This window comes from Rhinatrema bivittatum, chromosome 4, assembly GCF_901001135.1.
Source record: "Rhinatrema bivittatum chromosome 4, aRhiBiv1.1, whole genome shotgun sequence".
NCBI classification, from domain to species: domain Eukaryota; kingdom Metazoa; phylum Chordata; class Amphibia; order Gymnophiona; family Rhinatrematidae; genus Rhinatrema; species Rhinatrema bivittatum.
Window position 1 is genome coordinate 224,678,668 of NC_042618.1, and position 17,704 is coordinate 224,696,371.

The window sequence follows — 17,704 nt, forward strand, 5'->3', positions numbered from 1 at the left end:
GGCATGACTTCACCCTTCTGATGATGTCTGACTATTAGATATTGAGGGAGCTCAGAGATGTTATGGCAGCTCCGCTGTGTGACCTGTTCAATAGATCCCTAGAAACGGGAGTGGTGCCGAGTGATTGGAGAAGAGCGGTGGTGGTCCCGCTTCACAAGAGTGGGAACAGGGAGGAGGCTGGCAACTACAGACCGGTTAGCCTCACTTCGGTGGTGGGAAAAGTAATGGAGTCACTGCTGAAAGAGAGAATAGTGAACTATCTACAGTCCAGAGAATTGATGGACCAGAGGCAACATGGATTCACCAGGGGAAGATCCTGTCAGACAAATCTGATTCACTTTTTTGATTGGGTAACCAAGGAATTGGATCGAGGAAGACCGCTTGATATCATATACTTGGATTTCAGCAAAGCTTTTGATACGGTTCCGCACAGGAGACTGGTGAATAAAACGAGAAGCTTAGGAGTGAGGGCCGAGGTGGTGACCTGGATTGCAAATTGGCTGACAGTCAGAAGACAATGTGTGATGGTAAACGGAACCTTCTCTGAAGAGAGAGCGGTTTTAAGTGGTGTACCGCAAGGATCGGTGTTGGGACCAGTCCTGTTCAATATCTTTGTGAGCGACATTGCGGACGGGATAGAAGGTAAGGTTTGTCTTTTTGCGGATGACACGAAGATCAGCAACAGAGTGGACACGCCGGAAGGAGTGGAGAGAATGAGACAGGATCTAAGGAAACTGGAAGAGTGGTCGAAGATATGGCAGCTCAGATTCAATGCCAAGAAGTGCAAAGTCATGCATATGGGGAGTGGAAATCCGAATGAACTGTATTCGATGGGGGGGGAAAAGCTGATGTGCACGGAGCAGGAGAGGGACCTTGGGGTGATAGTGTCTAATGATATGAAGTCTGCGAAACAATGCGACAAGGCGATAGCAAAAGCCAGAAGAATGCTGGGCTGCATAGAGAGAGGAATATCGAGTAAGAAAAGGGAAGTGATTATTCCCTTGTACAGGTCCTTGGTGAGGCCTCACCTGGAGTACTGTGTTCAGTTCTGGAGACCGTATCTTCAAAAGGACAAAGACAAGATGGAGGCGGTACAGAGAAGGGCGACCAGGAAGGTGGAGGATCTTCATCGCATGACGTACGAGGAGAGATTGAAGAATCTAAATATGTACACCCTGGAGGAAAGGAGGAGCAGAGGTGATATGATACAGACTTTCAGATACTTGAAAGGTGTTAATGATCCAAAGACAACAACAAACCTTTTCCGTAGGAAAAAAATCAGCAGAACCAGGGGTCACGATTTGAAGCTCCAGGGAGGAAGATTCAGAACCAATGTCAGGAAGTATTTCTTCACGGAAAGGGTGGTGGATGCCTGGAATGCCCTTCCGGAGGATGTGGTGAAGACCAGAACTGTGAAGGACTTCAAAGGGGCATGGGATAAACACTGTGGATCCATAAAGTCAAGAGGCCACCAATGAAGAGTGGGTGACTCGCCAGAATGATGCCTACTGCCTGGAGACAATACCCTTATTAAATAAACATACACATGCTTACTGTGACTCCAACATCGCTCTAAGCTTCAACAGCAAGAGGAAATGTGGTAAAAAAGGTTTCACACTCACAAAGAGGGGAGTAGCTGGCTTGTTACAGCGGTTACTACCCCAAATCAAATAAGCCTGATACTTCACTTTCAATGCATATACAGCATAGTTCTCTGCTTCAACGGCAGGGGAGAAGAAAAACTGATACTTCACACATCCAGCAGAGCTCTCTGCTTCAACGGCAGGGGAGAAGAAAAGAGGGTTCGCACTCACAAAGCGGGGAGTAGCTGGCTTGTTACGGCGGTTACTACCCCAAACCAAATGTGCCTGATACTTCACTTTCGATGCATATCCAGCATGGCTCTCTGCTTCAACAGCATGGGAGAAGACTGATACTTCACGCATATCCAGCATAGCTCCCTGCTTCAACGGCAGGGGAGAAGAAAAACAACCGATAAGGGCTGTATAACATAGTCTGGGTAAAACAAATAAGCATGGGTGTAGCTTGCTTATTGCGGCGGCTACTACCCCTAACTAATCAAACTAGATATTTCACTTGGATGCAGCTCCATCACTGCTCTCTACATTAAAGGTGGGGGTGGAAGGGAAATAGAACAAAGAGCTAAGAGAAACAGATAAGTATGAGAGAAAAAATGTGTGAAGCTTGCTGGGCAGACTGGATGGGCCATTTGGTCTTCTTCTGCCGTCATTTCTATGTTTCTATGTTTCTATTAGAAATGATTAGAAAATTCTGATTTGGGTGACCAAAATAGGCTGCATTGCTTCCCCCATTGACTATAATGGTAAATGAATGAACAAATAAACAAAATTATTTTTTTGTTTGAAATGAACCAAACAAATGATTGCAACCTACGAAACAAATGACAACTGAAATAAATTTTGTTGACTATGTATATATACACACACACACACACATATTAGAAAACAAAATAATCTTTCTAACAAGGCTACCACTTCCTCACTATATATGCTTATACATAAATTCAACACTACAAATAAGGAATCTCAAATCACTTAAATCTTTTAATGATATTTTATCCTTTGAAAAGGGAATTAGTATCAGATTTATATGTGCTCAGTCATTTGTAGGGATGTTCAGTCATTTGTAGGAATGCCATACGTTGCATTCAGGATTTGTATTCGTCGGGGGGGGGGGGGCAGATATGTTGCATTCGGCAAGGGGGCCCCCGATACGTTCATGCGTTAATTCTTATTTATTTCCCTGCTAAAACTGAATTAACTACAACCCCCACCCTCCTGACCCCCCCAAGACTTACCAAAACTCCCTGGTGGTCCAGCGGGGGGTTCGGGAGCCATCTCCTGCACTCACACCCTCGGCTGCCGGTATTCAAAATGGTGCCAATAGCCTTTGACCTTACTATGTCACAGGGACTACCAGTGCCATTGGTCAGTCCCTGTCACATGGTAGGAGTAATGGATGGCCAGTGCCATTTTGAATACTGGCAGCGACGGCCCGAGTGCAGGAGGTCGCTCCCGGACCCCCGCTGGACCACCAGGGACTTTTGGCAAGTCTTGTGGGGTTCAGGAGGGTCCCCCAAGACTTGCCAAAAGTCCCTGGTGGTCCAGCGGGGGTCCGGGAGCGATCTCCTGCACTCGGGCCGTCGGCTGCCAGTAATCAAAATGGTGCCGATAGCCTTTGCCCTTACTATGTGACAGGGGCTACCAGTGCCATTGGTCAGCCCCTGTCACATGGTAGGAGCACAAGATGGTGCCGGCCATCCATTGCTCCTACCATGTGACATTTCACTTCCCCACGAATACAACAAATTTCGCTACCCCACAAAAACAATGAATATGGCCCTATATGTTGCCGATCACCAATACATAGGAAACGAATGCACACCCCTAGTCGTTTGGCTCTTGCCCACAAAGGGCTGCAACCAACTTCGTGACAAAAAGCACTTTTCTTTACTCCATATACTATTTCCCAGTTATATATTTTTAAGTACTTTTAAAATGCATGTTTTTCCACTTATCTTAATAATTGTTCCATGAAATTACCAACACCACCGTGTTCCTCTTATTGTGACTCCAACTTGCACCTCGGTGTATTCACACTTAACCAAAGAACAAATTCATGCTGTTTATATTTTTTTGTTTTTCTTATTTGCGACGTTAAAAAACTCTCCGAACTCCCAACATTGCAATGTTTCGACGGCTAGTATCGCCTGCTTCAAGGGATTCAACCTATTGATAAAAAGCACAACGCATTCAATAGTACTTTACCTCCAAAGCATTATAATGTTTAATTATATTTTTGGCATCATGAAATATGGGACTTACTTATTTTCTCGGCCGCTCCTGGCTCAACCCTGCAGCACAGAAACAAATGGCACTCCTCGCTCTAACTTTCTTTACCGGAAGTGCCTCTCTTAAACAGCCCGCTTACTTTAGCGTTGCACCAATCAAATCTCTCCCGCTTACTTTAACTCTGCACCAATGAAATCTCTCATTGCATGTACACTGTCCAGTCCACTTCCTTGTTCAATCCTGTGGGATGCATCCTTTGTAATTTAAAAATCCACTTCTGTTCTTTCTGTAGCAACCTCAAATCCAGATTACCACCTCGCTCATCCCTGTTAAGGGCCTCTAAAACCGTACATTTCAAGTTTGCAAACACATGGCCCTTCTCTATACAATGTTGTACCATTGGGGCTTCCTGCTTCATATACTTCAAAGCACTTTTGTGTTCTATTAGACGGGTTTTTAGGCTCCTCACAGTCTTTCCAATGTATAACAATTCGCACGGGCACCAAATCACATATACTACTGCGTGAGTGGTACAGGTCGTTCTTATCTTGGGTGTAGAGAACTTTAATTTGGCAACTGGAAGGTTGATATTGGAATGTGCATTGGCACACATTATACAAGTGTTACATGGGTGGTGACCCACCTCTTCAATGATTTTCGGTTGTGGTGTTTTGAAAAAGGAATGAACCACTTTATCCTTGATGTTATTTCCTCTTTTAAAAGCTATCCAAGGTCATTCTTTAAACACCTGGTGCAATTGCAAAATGTGCCAATACTTTTTAATGCTTGTCACCACATCTCCTATACTCACTGAATATGGCAAGACGCAAGTTAGCTTGTTTGTCTTAACTCTTTGCTGGGGAGCTAACAATAACGCCCTATGATTCCATCTAGCCCTTTTCATGGCACGCCGTACCACTTTGACTGGATAACCTCTACTCAAAAACCTTTCACTCATTTCTTTGGAGCACTCTTTAAACTCTTCCGTGTTTCAAAGCCACTGTGGCTAGCTGTATTACAAATGGAACCGGAGTGCGAGATCTAATCCCCTGTTTCATGAGAGTGCCACTTAATACCTTCAATGCTACATCCTAAGGTATATTAGTGTATAATGATACAATGTCGATAGTAGCCAGAGACACAATTCTTAAGGTTGAGAAGGTTGTGCTCGACCACGGAAGAGTTTAAAGAGCGCTCCAAAGAAATGAGTGAGAGGTTTTTGAGTAGAGGTTATCCGGTCAAAGTGGTACGGCGTGCCATGAAAAGGGCTAGATGGAATCATAGGGCGTTACTGGAAGCTCGTGATTCCCCCAGGAGGAGCCCGTAGGAACCCGGCCACTGGGACTTAGGAGAATCCCTGGAGACCGAAGATCTGGATGCAGGCGCCTCCTGCAGGTCATGTAGTCTAGATGGCTGGCGCTTCCAGCAGGTCGAAGTTGATTCAAGTGAAGCTCTTCAGAGAAAAGTCCGAAGTCGGTCCGAGGGACTAAGCCAGAAGACTGGTCGGAAGCCGGTCCAGGGGTCGAAGCCAGAGAATGGTCGGAAGCCGGTCCAGAGGTCGAAGCCAGAAGAAATCCGTCCAACGAGGGGAAAACCAGGAACAAGGACCAAGATGAACAGGAACCAGACGAGCAGGCTGCGGACCAAGAACTCAAGGCACAAGACCAAGAGCCAAGATACCAAGGCAAGGACTGAGGAGCAGACCTTGTCTTAAATATAGGGCACCAGGAACAAGTCCCAAAGAGGAGCCATGACCATTTCCTGTCATGGACCCTTTAATCACATCATCAGCCGCGCGCGCGGCTCTAGGAGGCCTGGCAGGGGCGGAGTCAGCTGAACGGCAGCCATCTTGGATTTGGCATGCCGCGAAGAATTTCTCAGCGATGGCTGCCTGGCTCCTCCAGCTGTCCCAGGAAGGGCCCGATGCCACAGGTGAGCGGCCGGCGGCCATAACATTACCCCCACCTTTAGGCCTCCCCCTAGAAGGCTTGGGCTTTCCTGGGTGATCCAGATGGAAATTGTGTAGAAGGTTCTTATCCAGAATATTCTTAGCAGGTTCCCAGGAATTCTCCTCAGTCCCAAATCCCTCCCAAGCTAGGAGATATTCCCACTTTCTGCCACGTTTCCGGACATCGAGAACCTCACGAACCTGGTATATAGGGCCTTCCTCCGCTGTGGGCGGCAGAGCAGCAGGCACTTTCCGAGTAGGCCAAGTAAGAACCAAGGGCTTCAAAAGAGACACGTGGAAAGAATTGTGGATTCTTAATGTGGCAGGCAGACGAAGTTGATAGGTCACTGGACCCAGCTGCCGCAGCACTGGGAAGGGAACAATGTAGCGAGGAGCAAGTCACATGGTTGGAACCCATAGACGAATATGCCTGGTGCTAAGCCACACCTTTTCTCCTGGGCAGAAATGAGGAGCTGGTCTTCGGTATTCGTCTGCAAATTATTTTGCAGTACGAGCCGCCCGTAGTAGCATTTGCCATGTATGTACCCAAAGTCTTTTCAATTGTGCTGCCATTAGCTGTGCTGCAGGTGAGGGAACAGGCAATGGCAGGGGTAAAGGTGGCCAGGGTTGGCAACCGAAAACAATCTGAAACGGAGAAGCCCCAGTTGAAGTGCAGGCATGAGAGTTGTGGGAAAACTCAGCCCAAGGAAGAAGCACTGCCCAATCGTCCTGATGGGTGTTAAAATATAAATGTAGAAATTGTTTCAAGGTACGATTAGTCCGTTCCGCTTGACTGTTGGCTTGTGGATGGAATGCCGTGGTAAAGTCCAGAGAAATACGAAACTTCTTGCAGAGATTGGACCAATATCGGGCCGTAAATTGCGGACAGTGATCAGATGCAATGTGCTGTGGCAGGCCATGGAGGCGGAAAATATGAGACATGAATAGTTGGGCCAGGCGGGGAACAGACTGGAGGGAGGGTAGCGGGGTGAAATGTGCCATTTTGAGAATCGGTCCACAACGACCCATATTACAGTATTGCCCTCAGAGGGTGGAAGATCCACGATGAAATCTGTGGAAATGTGAGTCCATGGCTTTGTGGGCATAGGAAGCGGTTATAAGAGACCCCAAGTTTTCCCTGTAGGAATTTTATGTTGGGCGCAACTTATGCAAGAGTCAACATATGCTCAAATATCCTTGCGCATCTCAGGCCACCAATAATATTGCCGAAGAAGATTCAGAGTCCGGTCACGTACTGGATGTCCAGCCAACTGGAATATGCCCAGGCTAGCACCTTGCTACGGAGCCTCTTTGGCACCACCATTTTCCCCGGTGGTACCGTAAAGGTAGCAGAGAGGATGATACAAGCAGGGTCAATGATATGCTGAATGGGCTCTTCCAAGTCTTCTGCAGAGAAAGAACGGGACAGGGCATCTGCTTTAATGTTCTTACTAGCGGGTCGATAGCGGAGCTTGAAATTAAAACGTGAGAAGAAGAGCACCCATCGAGCTTAGCGCGGGTTAAGACGTTGGGCTTCTTGAAGATATATTAGGTTCTTATGGTCCGTAAAAATGGTTATACGATGTTGTGCTCCCTCAAGCCATTGATGCCATTCTTCTAGCGCAAGCTTAATGGCTAGGAGCTCTATGTCCCCAATTGAGTAGTTATGTTCAGCTGGAGAGAATTTCCTAGAAAAGTAGGAGCACGGATAAGATGTTCCAGATGCGTCATTTTGGCTGAGCACAGCTCCTACTCCAACAGCGGAGGCATCTACTTCTACCGTAAATGGACGTCTAGTATCCGGATGCCGAAGGCAAAGTTTCTGCAGGAAGGACTTCTTGAGGTCCTGGAAAGCTTCTTCAGCTTCCACAGGCCATGCCTTGATGTCCGCCCCTTTACGAGTTAAAGCAGTGAGGGGAGCAGCCAGTTTGGAAAAGTTCCGGATGAAACTACGATAGTAGTTGGCAAACCCCAGGAAGCGTTGGAGCGCACGTAACCCAGTAGGCTGCGGCCATTCTTGGATGCATTTTAACTTGGAAGGATCCATTTGAAAGCCCAGACTGGAAATAATGTACCCCAAAAAGGTCAGAGATTCTTTTTCGAAGACGCATTTTTCAACCTTGGCAAAGAGTCTATTCTCTCTTAAATGTTGCAAATCTTGTAACACATGTTGTCGATGCATCTGTAAATCCCGAGAGAAAATTAATATGTCGTCCAAGTAGACTACCACGCATACATAGAGCAAGTCTCAAAATATTTCATTAATAAAGTGCTGGAAGACTGTAGGAGCATTAGTTAGACCGAACGGCATGACGAGGTATTCATAATGGCCGTCCCTGGTGTTAAAAGCCATCTTCCACTCATCACCCTCTCGTATCCTGATTAAATTGTATGCACCTCGTAGGTCCAATTTTGAGAACACCCTGGCTCCCTGTAGGCAGTCAAAGAGTTCAGTTATTAATGGCAATGGATAGCGGTCCTTGATAGTAATAGCATTAAGCCCCTGAAAATCGATATAGGGTTGCAAAGTCCCATTCTTTTTCCCAACAAAGAAAAAACCAGCGCCGGCTGGGGATTTTGATTGTCTGATAAATCCTTTCTTGAGATTGTCCTGAATATATTCAGCCATAGCCTGCATCTCTGGGATGGATAAGGGATAAACTCTTCCACGAGGCGGAGTGGTTCCAGGAACTAAATTAATGGCACAGTCAAATTCTTGATGCGGAGGCAAACTGTCCGCAGCTTTCTTGAAAAATACATCTGCAAACTGATTGTAGTGAGCTGGCAATCCCTCCAGAATAGAAGTGCACAAATAGCTACAGGAAGAGGTTGTTCTTTTAAGGCAGGTTTCGTGGCATGCGGTACCCCAATGAGTTAATTTCAAAGATGTCCAGTTGTATTGTGGGTTATGGCGTTGCAGCCAGGGAATACCGAGAACGACTGGGTGGATAGCTTTCTAGATGATATATAGAGAAATTTGTTCCGTGTGGTTAGGTGCAATGAAGCAATCCAGGTGAACCGTTTGGTGTGTAATTCTTCCTGGTAAGGGGTCTCCGTGGATAGAAGAGATAGTCAGCGGTCTTGGGCATGGACGGATAGGAATAAGCAATTGTTTCACAATATCTTGCAAGATGAAATTTCCTCCGGCTCCAGAATCTACTAGAGCCAGCGTGGTGAATTTCTGACCTCCGAGGCAAAAGGTAACCGGCAATGAAAGTGGAGGGGCTGGTGAAGTGATGTCTAGGGTTATTCCCCCGAAGGTCCCTAAACTTTGTAATTTCCCAGGACGTAAAGGACAGCCAGCAATGAAATGACTCGAACTTCCACAATATAGGCAAAGGCCGGCCTTGCAACGCCTTTGTCACTCTTCTGGGGAGAGAGGACCACATCCTAACTGCCTAGGTTCTTCCGTAGTTCCTTCAGAGAAGGATGAAGTATGGGGAACTGGAGAAGAAGAAGAGTGTGGAGAACAAGGGGCTGTCCTATGCCCTCTCAAATCCAGAGTCTCACGAACCCTTTCTTGCAGACGGTGGTTAATTTTAGTTGCCAGTTCAATGAGGGCGTTCAATGAAGAAGGGAGTTCCTGAGCTGCCAGCTCGTCCTTAATTTTAGTGGATAGTTCTTCAAGAAAGATGGTCCGAAGAACACGTTCCTCCCAATGAAGTTCAGAGGCTAAAGTTCTGAATTCAATCGTATAGTCAGTGAGCGTATGTCCTCCTTGACGGATATGAAGCAGATCGACCCCCGTGGTTGACTCTTTACCGGGTTCCTCAAACACAGTTTTGAATAATTCCAAAAAATGAGGAAAATCCTGTAGAACTGGATCTGAACGATGCCATAGCGGAGAGGCCCAAGCCAATGAGTTGCCTTCTAACAGGGACAAGATGTAAGTCGTTTTCATCAAATCATCTGGAAAGAGATTAGCTTGAAGACGGAAGTGCATGTTGCATTGGTCGAGAAACCCCAGACACAAACAAGGTTCGCCGGAGAAACATGGCGGTGCCGGTAGAGGAATTACCGGACGGGGGTATGTCGGTATTACAGATACTGTCGGTGTTGGTGGAGGACTGGTTTGAGCCACGACTACTGCATCCAGGCGAGCATGGAGTTGACCAATGGAAAATGCCAAGGACTCCGATATCCACTGTTGCTCCAACATCCTTTGGGTGAGACCTGGACGGACTTGCAGATCAGAGGCCTCTACTGGGTCCATGGCCTTGGTATTCTGTTACGGATCTGGCAGTGAACCCTTGGTCTGAGGTAGAGTCAGTGCTACCTAGAAGAGTAAACTCTCTAGGTCCCTACTGTCGGAAGGTGAGGCCTGGTGATGTAGATGTGGGAATGAGGACTTCACTCTGGAAGCTCGTGATTCCCCCAGGAGGAGCCCGTAGGAACCCGGCCACTGGGACTTAGGAGACTCCCTGGAGACCGAAGAAGATCTGGATGCAGGTCCCTCCTGTAGTTCGTGTAGTCCAGATGGCTGGTGCCTCCAGCAGGTCGAAGTTGATTCAAGTGAAGCTCTTTGGAGAAAAGTCCGAAGTCGGTCTGAGGGACTAAGCCAGAAGACTGGTCGGAAGCCGGTCCAGGGGTCGAAGCCAGAGATTGGTCGGAAGCCGGTCCAGGGGTCGAAGCCAGAGAATGGTCAGAAGCCGGTCCAAGGGTCGAAGCCAGAGGATGGTCGGAAGCTGGTCCAGGGGTCGAAGACAGAGGATGGTCGGAAGCCGGTCCAGGGGTCGAAGCCAGAGAATGGTCGGAAGCCGGTCCAGGAGTCGAAGCCAGAAGAAATCCGTCCAAAGAGGGGAAAACCAGGAACAAGGACCAAGACGAACAGGAACCAGACGAGCAGGCTGCAGACCAAGAACTCAAGGCACAAGACCAAAATCCAAGATACCAAGGCAAGGTCTGAGGAGCAGACCTTGCCTTAAATACAGAGCACCAGGAAGAAGTCCCGAAGAGGAGCCATGACCATTTCCTGTCATTTTATTTATTTATTTTATTTAAAAACATTTCTATACCGTCTTTTAAAAGCGAGAACGCTCACCAAAACGGTTTACAAAAAAATTTAAACAAAAAGATAAGATAGTAAATTAGTAAATTAAATTAAAATAACAAATTAATTAAATAAAATAAAAAATAATAATAGGAGAAAGAATGAAAAGAAAAAGGAGAAAAAGAAAAAGAGAAATTACAATTGTTTCTTATAAACCCTACCTCTAATAAACTTATCTAATTATTTAAAATTAACTATACTAACTTAGTTAAAATTTTACCAAAGTAAGAAAAGAAAAAGACAAAGTATAGAAATAAAATAAATACCGATAAAGAACGGCATTTTTTAGGTCTATACAAGAACCTATGCCTAGGTCAACAAGATCTTCTTTAGATATACGCTGACAACGTATAACCTTTCAACTTGAGTGTTTTCCTGTGTCTAAATCCCCAAATGCTTCTTTAAATAGATGTGTTTTTAATAATTTTTTAAACTCAGCATGATTCACGGTTTGTCTTAGTGTATTGGGAAGTGAATTCAACAATAAAGGGCCTGCCACCGAGAAGGCTCTTTCTCTAGTCAAATTCAGCCTCGCTACTCTTACTGTCGGTACATCTAGCAAATTCTTATTTGCTGATCTAAGGCTTCTCGTTGGCTTATAGATTCTTAACGTGGTACATAACCATGAAGAGTCAGAATTATAGATTAAAGAATGAATTAATGATAGAACCTTGTATTTCACTCGATACTTAACAGGGAGCCAATGCAATTCAGCCAAAATAGGTGTAATGTGATGTCTCATTGGCAGGCCTGTTAACAACCGGGCTGCGACATTCTGAATCTGTTGTAGAGGCTTTAAATTAGAGTCGGACAACCCTAAGAAAAGACTGTTACATAAGTCATGGCCCCTTTAATCACATCAGCAGCCGCGCGCGGCTCTAGGAGGCCCAGCAGGGGCGGAGTCAGCTGAACGGCGGCCATCTTGGATTCTGCATGCCACGAAGAATTTCTCAGTGACGGCTGCCGGCTCCTGCAGCTGTCCCAGGAAGGGCCCGACGCCACGGGTGAGTGGCCGGTCCCGGTCGCAGACCGCCGCAGCCAGCGGCCGTAACAATAATTAAACATTATAATGCTTTGGAGGTAAAGTACTATTGAATACGTTGTGCTTTTTATCGATAGGTTGAACCCCCCTGAAGCAGGCGATACTAGCTGCCGAAACATTACAATGTTGGGAGTTCGGAGAGTTTTTTTAATGTCGCAAAAAAGAAAAACAAAAAGAGATAACCAAAGAATAAATTTGTGCCGTTTAAGTGTGAATACACCAAGGTGCAAGTTGGAATCACAATAAGAGGGATACGGTGGTGTTGGTAATTTCATGGAAGAAGTATTAAGATAAGTGGAAAAACATGCATTTTAAAAGTACTTAAAAAATACAAAACTGGGAAATAGTATATGAGGTAAAGAAAAGTGCTTTTTGCCACGAAGTTGGTTGAAGCCCTTTGTGGACAAGAGCCAAACGACTGAGCACATATAAATCTGATACTAATTCCCTTTTCAAAGGATAAAATATCATTAAAAGATTTAAGTGGTTTGAGATTCCTCATTTGTAGTGTTGAATTTATGTATAAGTATATATACACACATAATTACACATTTACACTAAAGGCAATTTTCACAAAGTCACATACTCTCTTCAGATATTTAAAGGCCTTGTGTAGAATTTTTCCCTTGATCAAGTCTCACTCCTAGGAATGTCCATATTTAGAGAGGCTCAATTTAGCCCCCCCCCCCCCTAGTGAAACTAGGCAACTGTATTGAGTTGTTCAGCACACAGGGCCATTTTATCCAGAGGGCAAATGAGGCACTTGCCCATGGCCCAAAGCCTTAAAAATTAAAGAAAGAATAAAATGGTAAAAAAAAAAAAAAAAGAAGGTAAAATAAGATAACTAACCTACATGCCATGTGATCTTCTTTAGGTCTTAATAAGGATTGGCTGAGTCCATGGTTCTTGAACTGCGCAAACATTTTCCATGGTGAGGAGTGGGGAGAGGCCCATCCTGGTAAGGTTTGCCCATGTCCTCAACAAAGCTTAAAATGGGCAATTTTCAAACAAGGGATCTAACCACTCAACTCCATGGCCAGGCAGGTAGATCCATTTTGAAAACTGACTATTATATGTTCAGAGAGAGAGAGAGAGAGTACATTAAGATAATGTTGGGCTTTATACAGCATCTCCCAAACAAGATTCCAAATGTGCTTTGTCATTTCAGCACTTTAGAGGCATTCAAAGTTAATTCCATGTGGATATATTTGTTTTTACTTCCTGATAATTCATATCACTTTTGCCAAAAAAATCATTTTGGTGTGCAATATAAGGAAACTAGGCAACGGCAGTTACTGACCATTTGAAGATATCCAGAAATGCAATGAATCTTGTCACATTAAGAAATGCTAAGAATAAAAAAAAAACCTGCTACAATCAATAAAGAGGGTAGTTTTCAATAGTGTGCACAAGTAGGTGTGCCTAAAGTTACACCTGTGTTTTCTAAACTGTGCAGGGGACCCTCATAGTTTATAAAATGCCATAGATCTCCACCCCACAAGTAGGCACGTACGTTTCAGTACACGTGTAGGGATTCACAGTTTATACACCAATTTTATCAAAATGTGTACATATATTTAACGTGTGACATAATTATCACGTATGTGTCATAAACCTGTTTACGCACAGTGGCAGGCAACTTTATAAAGTTGCATATTTATGATTCTCACGTATGAAAATACTTAGTTGTGCCCTATTCTTCCAAATACCCATTTCACCCACACCTTCCACCACATGTTCCAGACTCCCACCCACTCAAAAACTGCAGACAAAAGTGAAGTCAGATTAAATATATCCATGACTTCATTAGCACGTGAAAAAGCAAGCGTGCATGTTTGAGGATGCATACATGTGCTCAGTTTATAAAAAAAACATAAATGAGCTATTTGCAAACCGTGCCCCAGAATGCCCTTGAAAGCGAAATGCCCTGTGCATGGTTTTTTTTTCCATACAGCGACGGTACGGTACATGTGTACTCTTGCCATTCTAAAAAATCACCTATCACCCACAGAGGCATGTATATGCAAATTTACAAGTCCAACACCCGCCTAAGTCCCTGAAAGTTACCCCAAATCTCTAGTGCACAGAGAGAGAAAATCAGAATACATAGAACCTTGCTTTCTGAATGGTCATTTATTTATTTTTATTTTTATTTATTTAACACTTTTCTATACCGACATTCATGGTTAGATGACCATATCAGATCGGTTTACATCGAACAGGGGGAACTGTGACATAAACAGTAAAAAACAGTAAAAAAAATAGTGAATTGAACCGGAAGAACAAAGTTACATCTAACAAGGTAGCTAAACTTGGGAGCATAGACAGCTGGAAACAAAGGCTTAGGAATGCAGTAAACTAATAGTGTAAATAGTAGTATAATCGAGGGTGGGTCTTATTAAATACTTATTAAATACTTATTAAATATTTAGCAGCAAAACCCCTAGATGTGTGGGAGATGACTTTAATGAAATCCTCTTGAACAAATCTTTTAAGCCTTTGCCACCCACAGTACAGATATTTAGAGGCAAAAATGTATTAGAATGTGAGAGGTACTCAGCTGTGAAAGGGTTAAAAGAAAGGTATGTTGGCAATCACAGGGTAGGTGCTCAGCAGGTTTCCAAGCACACATCACTGGCCCTCAGGAGGGAGGGCTCAGCTGCATCAGATGCAAAAAAAGAAATGTGATGTTCCTGTTACTAAAGAGAGTGTCTAAGCTGAGGGGAGCAATCAAAACTCTCGTGACATTAGCGCGATGTGCAGAAGCACCACACAAGCTTCTGTAGCCTGGGAGTGGTCACTAGCCCAAGCAGGTTAATTATCAAGGGCAAAGTGAAAAATGAGCTAATTTTTTTTTTTTTTTACAAAATTGGCAAATATTGTAGCCATCTCACGCTAATATTTAGGCTCCCCACACACACACACACACACTCATTATCTTAACTATACTAGATGATTTCGTTGAAACTACAAAAAAAAAGTGCCTTACCTTATGCAATCCTTACATATGCAGGAGCCTGGACAAGGCACCCCAGCGTTTCTACTTTGCAGTGTTTCTACAGTGTTTATTCCTTTCACTTCAGGGCAGCGGATGCATCAGGTGCACTGCCTTTAAGTTCAGGATCTGGAAACCTCATTTTGTAATCTTACTATCAGAACGAAGGCTTGAGACGGCAGGTTTCCCCTTCTACAGACCTCATAGATCTAACTCTCCTAACCTTTGGGTTTCCTTCCTTTTCATTTCATCATTCTTGTTTCCTGTGGCTGTAGGAAGATTGAATTTCATTTTTTTTTTTTTTTTGGTTTAAAGGTCTCTTAACAACAGCAGACTGCAGGTGGAGACTAAGTCCCGCCCCCCCCATCAACGACACTGTCCTACCTCCAGCCTCTGAAAGAGGACATTGCTTCTTGAGCCCTGGCAGCTAATGTTACAGTGTAAACTCTTCAGTACAGTACTTGTAATTGAAGGGGATAACAAATCCTTCCTAAGCTTGCAAATTCCCTTATGATGGAATCCTGGCTTTTATTATGCTCTTGCTCATTTGTTAAATCATATTTATTATTTCATTGTCCTCATGTTTATCCTGCACCTTATTCCTCAGTATCACAACTTTCTGTTAGGTTGCGTAGGTTTCGTGGACCCTTGGCCCGAGGTGGAGTTGACGCTACCTGAGGAGTTGGGCCCCCTCAGGTCCCCACCGTCAGGAGGCGAGGCTGACCGGGGAGCAGAGACAACAGAACCACGGCTGTGGCCCTGGAGAGAGAAGATGCAGAAGACCAGCCTGCGTCACAGCCACGTGATCGCCGGCGCGGCGCCTGCGCTGTGGCAGCGCTGCGAGGTGCCCCGAGGAGCGGGGATACAGTGACTCAGTTCAATGTTATCGCAGCGCTGAGCAGGTCTGGCGAGAGGATATGCCAGAGGAGGGATCTCCAAAGTAGAAGTCCGGAGGGCAGGCCCCGAGGGATGGGGAGCGCGGAGGCAGGAACCCTGGTGTGGAAACGCAGAGGCTGCCCCGAGGAGCTGGGAAGCATGGAGACAAGGTCTCAGGTGTAGTAACGTAGAGACTACCCCAAAGAGCGGGGAAGCGTGGAGACAAGGTCTCAGGTGTAGTAACGTAGAGACTTCCCCAAAGAGCGGGGAAGCGTGGAGACAAGGTCTCAGGTGTAGTAACGTAGAGACTACCCCAAAGAGCGGGGAAGCGTGGAGACAAGGTCTCTGGTGTAGTAACGTAGAGACTACCCCAAAGAGCGGGGAAGCGTGGAGACAAGGTCTCTGGTGTAGTAACGTAGAGACTACCCCAAAGAGCGGGGAAGCGTGGAGACAAGGTCTCTGGTGTAGTAACGTAGAGACTACCCCAAAGAGCGGGGAAGCGTGGAGACAAGGTCTCTGGTGAAGTAACACTGAAGCTGCCCTGAGGAGTGGGGAAGTGTGGAGACAAGGTCTCTGGTGTAGTAACTTAGAGACTACCCCGAAGAGTGGGGAAGCGTGGAGACAAGGTCTCTGGTGTAGTAACGTAGAGACTACCCCAAAGAGCGGGGAAGCGTGGAGACAATGTCTCTGGTGAAGTAACACTGAAGCTGCCCTGAGGAGTGGGGAAACATGGAAACAAGGTCTCTGGTGAAAAAACGCTGAGGCTGCCCCAAGGACTGGGGAAGCATTGAGACAGGATCTGTGGCGCAGTAGCGCTGAGGCTACCCCGAGGAGCGGGGAAGTGTAGAGGCAGGATCTGTGGTGTAGTAATGCTGAGGCTACCCCGAGGAGCGGGGGAGCGTAGAGACCGAGTTCCAGGAAAGGAAGCGCAGTGCAGGCCCCCGAGGAGCGGATACCCAGAGCAAGAGTCCAAGATCAGAGAGCAGAGATCCAAGGCAGGAACAGCAGGTCCGCAGAACAGGAACAAGCACCAGAGGAGCTCAGGGAACTCGTTGCCAAGTTGGTTGGCGTAGGTAGAAGGAGGTACTTAAGTATCTCAGGCTTGTGATGTCCTCAGCCAGGGACGACCCTGGAGTTCCCACCATTGGCCCTTTAAAGGGAGGACTGGTGGTGCACGGGCACACACACGCCTAAGGAGGCCCAGAGTCGGAACGTTGGTCAGCGGCGTCCCAGCTGCCACATGGAGCACGGAGAGCCAGGAGGAACCCGGCGGTAGCGGCTGGCCACAGCCGCGACTTCACCGGGAGTGGAGAGCCAGGCATGACATGACGTGAGTTGGGTCGGCCGTGGCCGCCCGCGGCTGACGGTCATAACACTTTCCTGGCTGAGGGGTTCTTTACAGTAAATTACTGTAGGAATGCTTTATGTGCCTGACCAGTTGTCCGTCTGGGTGATCTTATAATCTTCACGTGCCCAAAAACATATGCACGGAAATTTCCTGGTCAAAAAACCTACTGCGTAAATTTTATAAATATGGACAAGAAGAGCTGGTGGCCTGAGCATTAGGGTAGAATTTATCCGAGATGCAAGTGTTGGTGGGGGAGAGGTTCCCTGGAAGCTGCAACTTTGGGGTCAGGGGTTCTCCCTCTAAAGATTCATCACAATCAATGGGCAGCTCTTCCTTCTTCCTCCAGGTGACTCTCTCACAAATGGATCCACCCCCTTCATGGTTTCTGGCATCCTCCATATACAAGACACCTCTGCCTAATGGGAAATCAAGCCCTGTTACTTGGCTAAAAATATAGGGCTGTGCATGCTCACATTTTTATTTCATTTGGGTATTTGTTTTCTTTTTTGTTTTCTTCTTTCATTTCTCGAAATACTGCATGTTATTTAAAAAAAAAACCTGAAATTTCAGGGGTAATTTTATTGTTTCATTTCATAAACATGAGCCGTGTAG

General features: G+C 45.7%; 1 protein-coding gene across 1 annotated transcript in view; it reads right to left on the bottom strand.

The window, feature by feature from the left end:
• Positions 1-15,127, bottom strand: part of SVOPL (SVOP like) — a 123,807-nt gene extending 108,680 nt beyond the window's left edge. The window contains exon 1 of the mRNA XM_029599766.1: positions 14,863-15,127. The gene's annotated coding sequence lies outside the window, so the exon portion shown is untranslated. The remainder of the gene's footprint in view (positions 1-14,862) is intronic.
• Between the last annotated feature and the right edge of the window lie 2,577 nt (positions 15,128-17,704).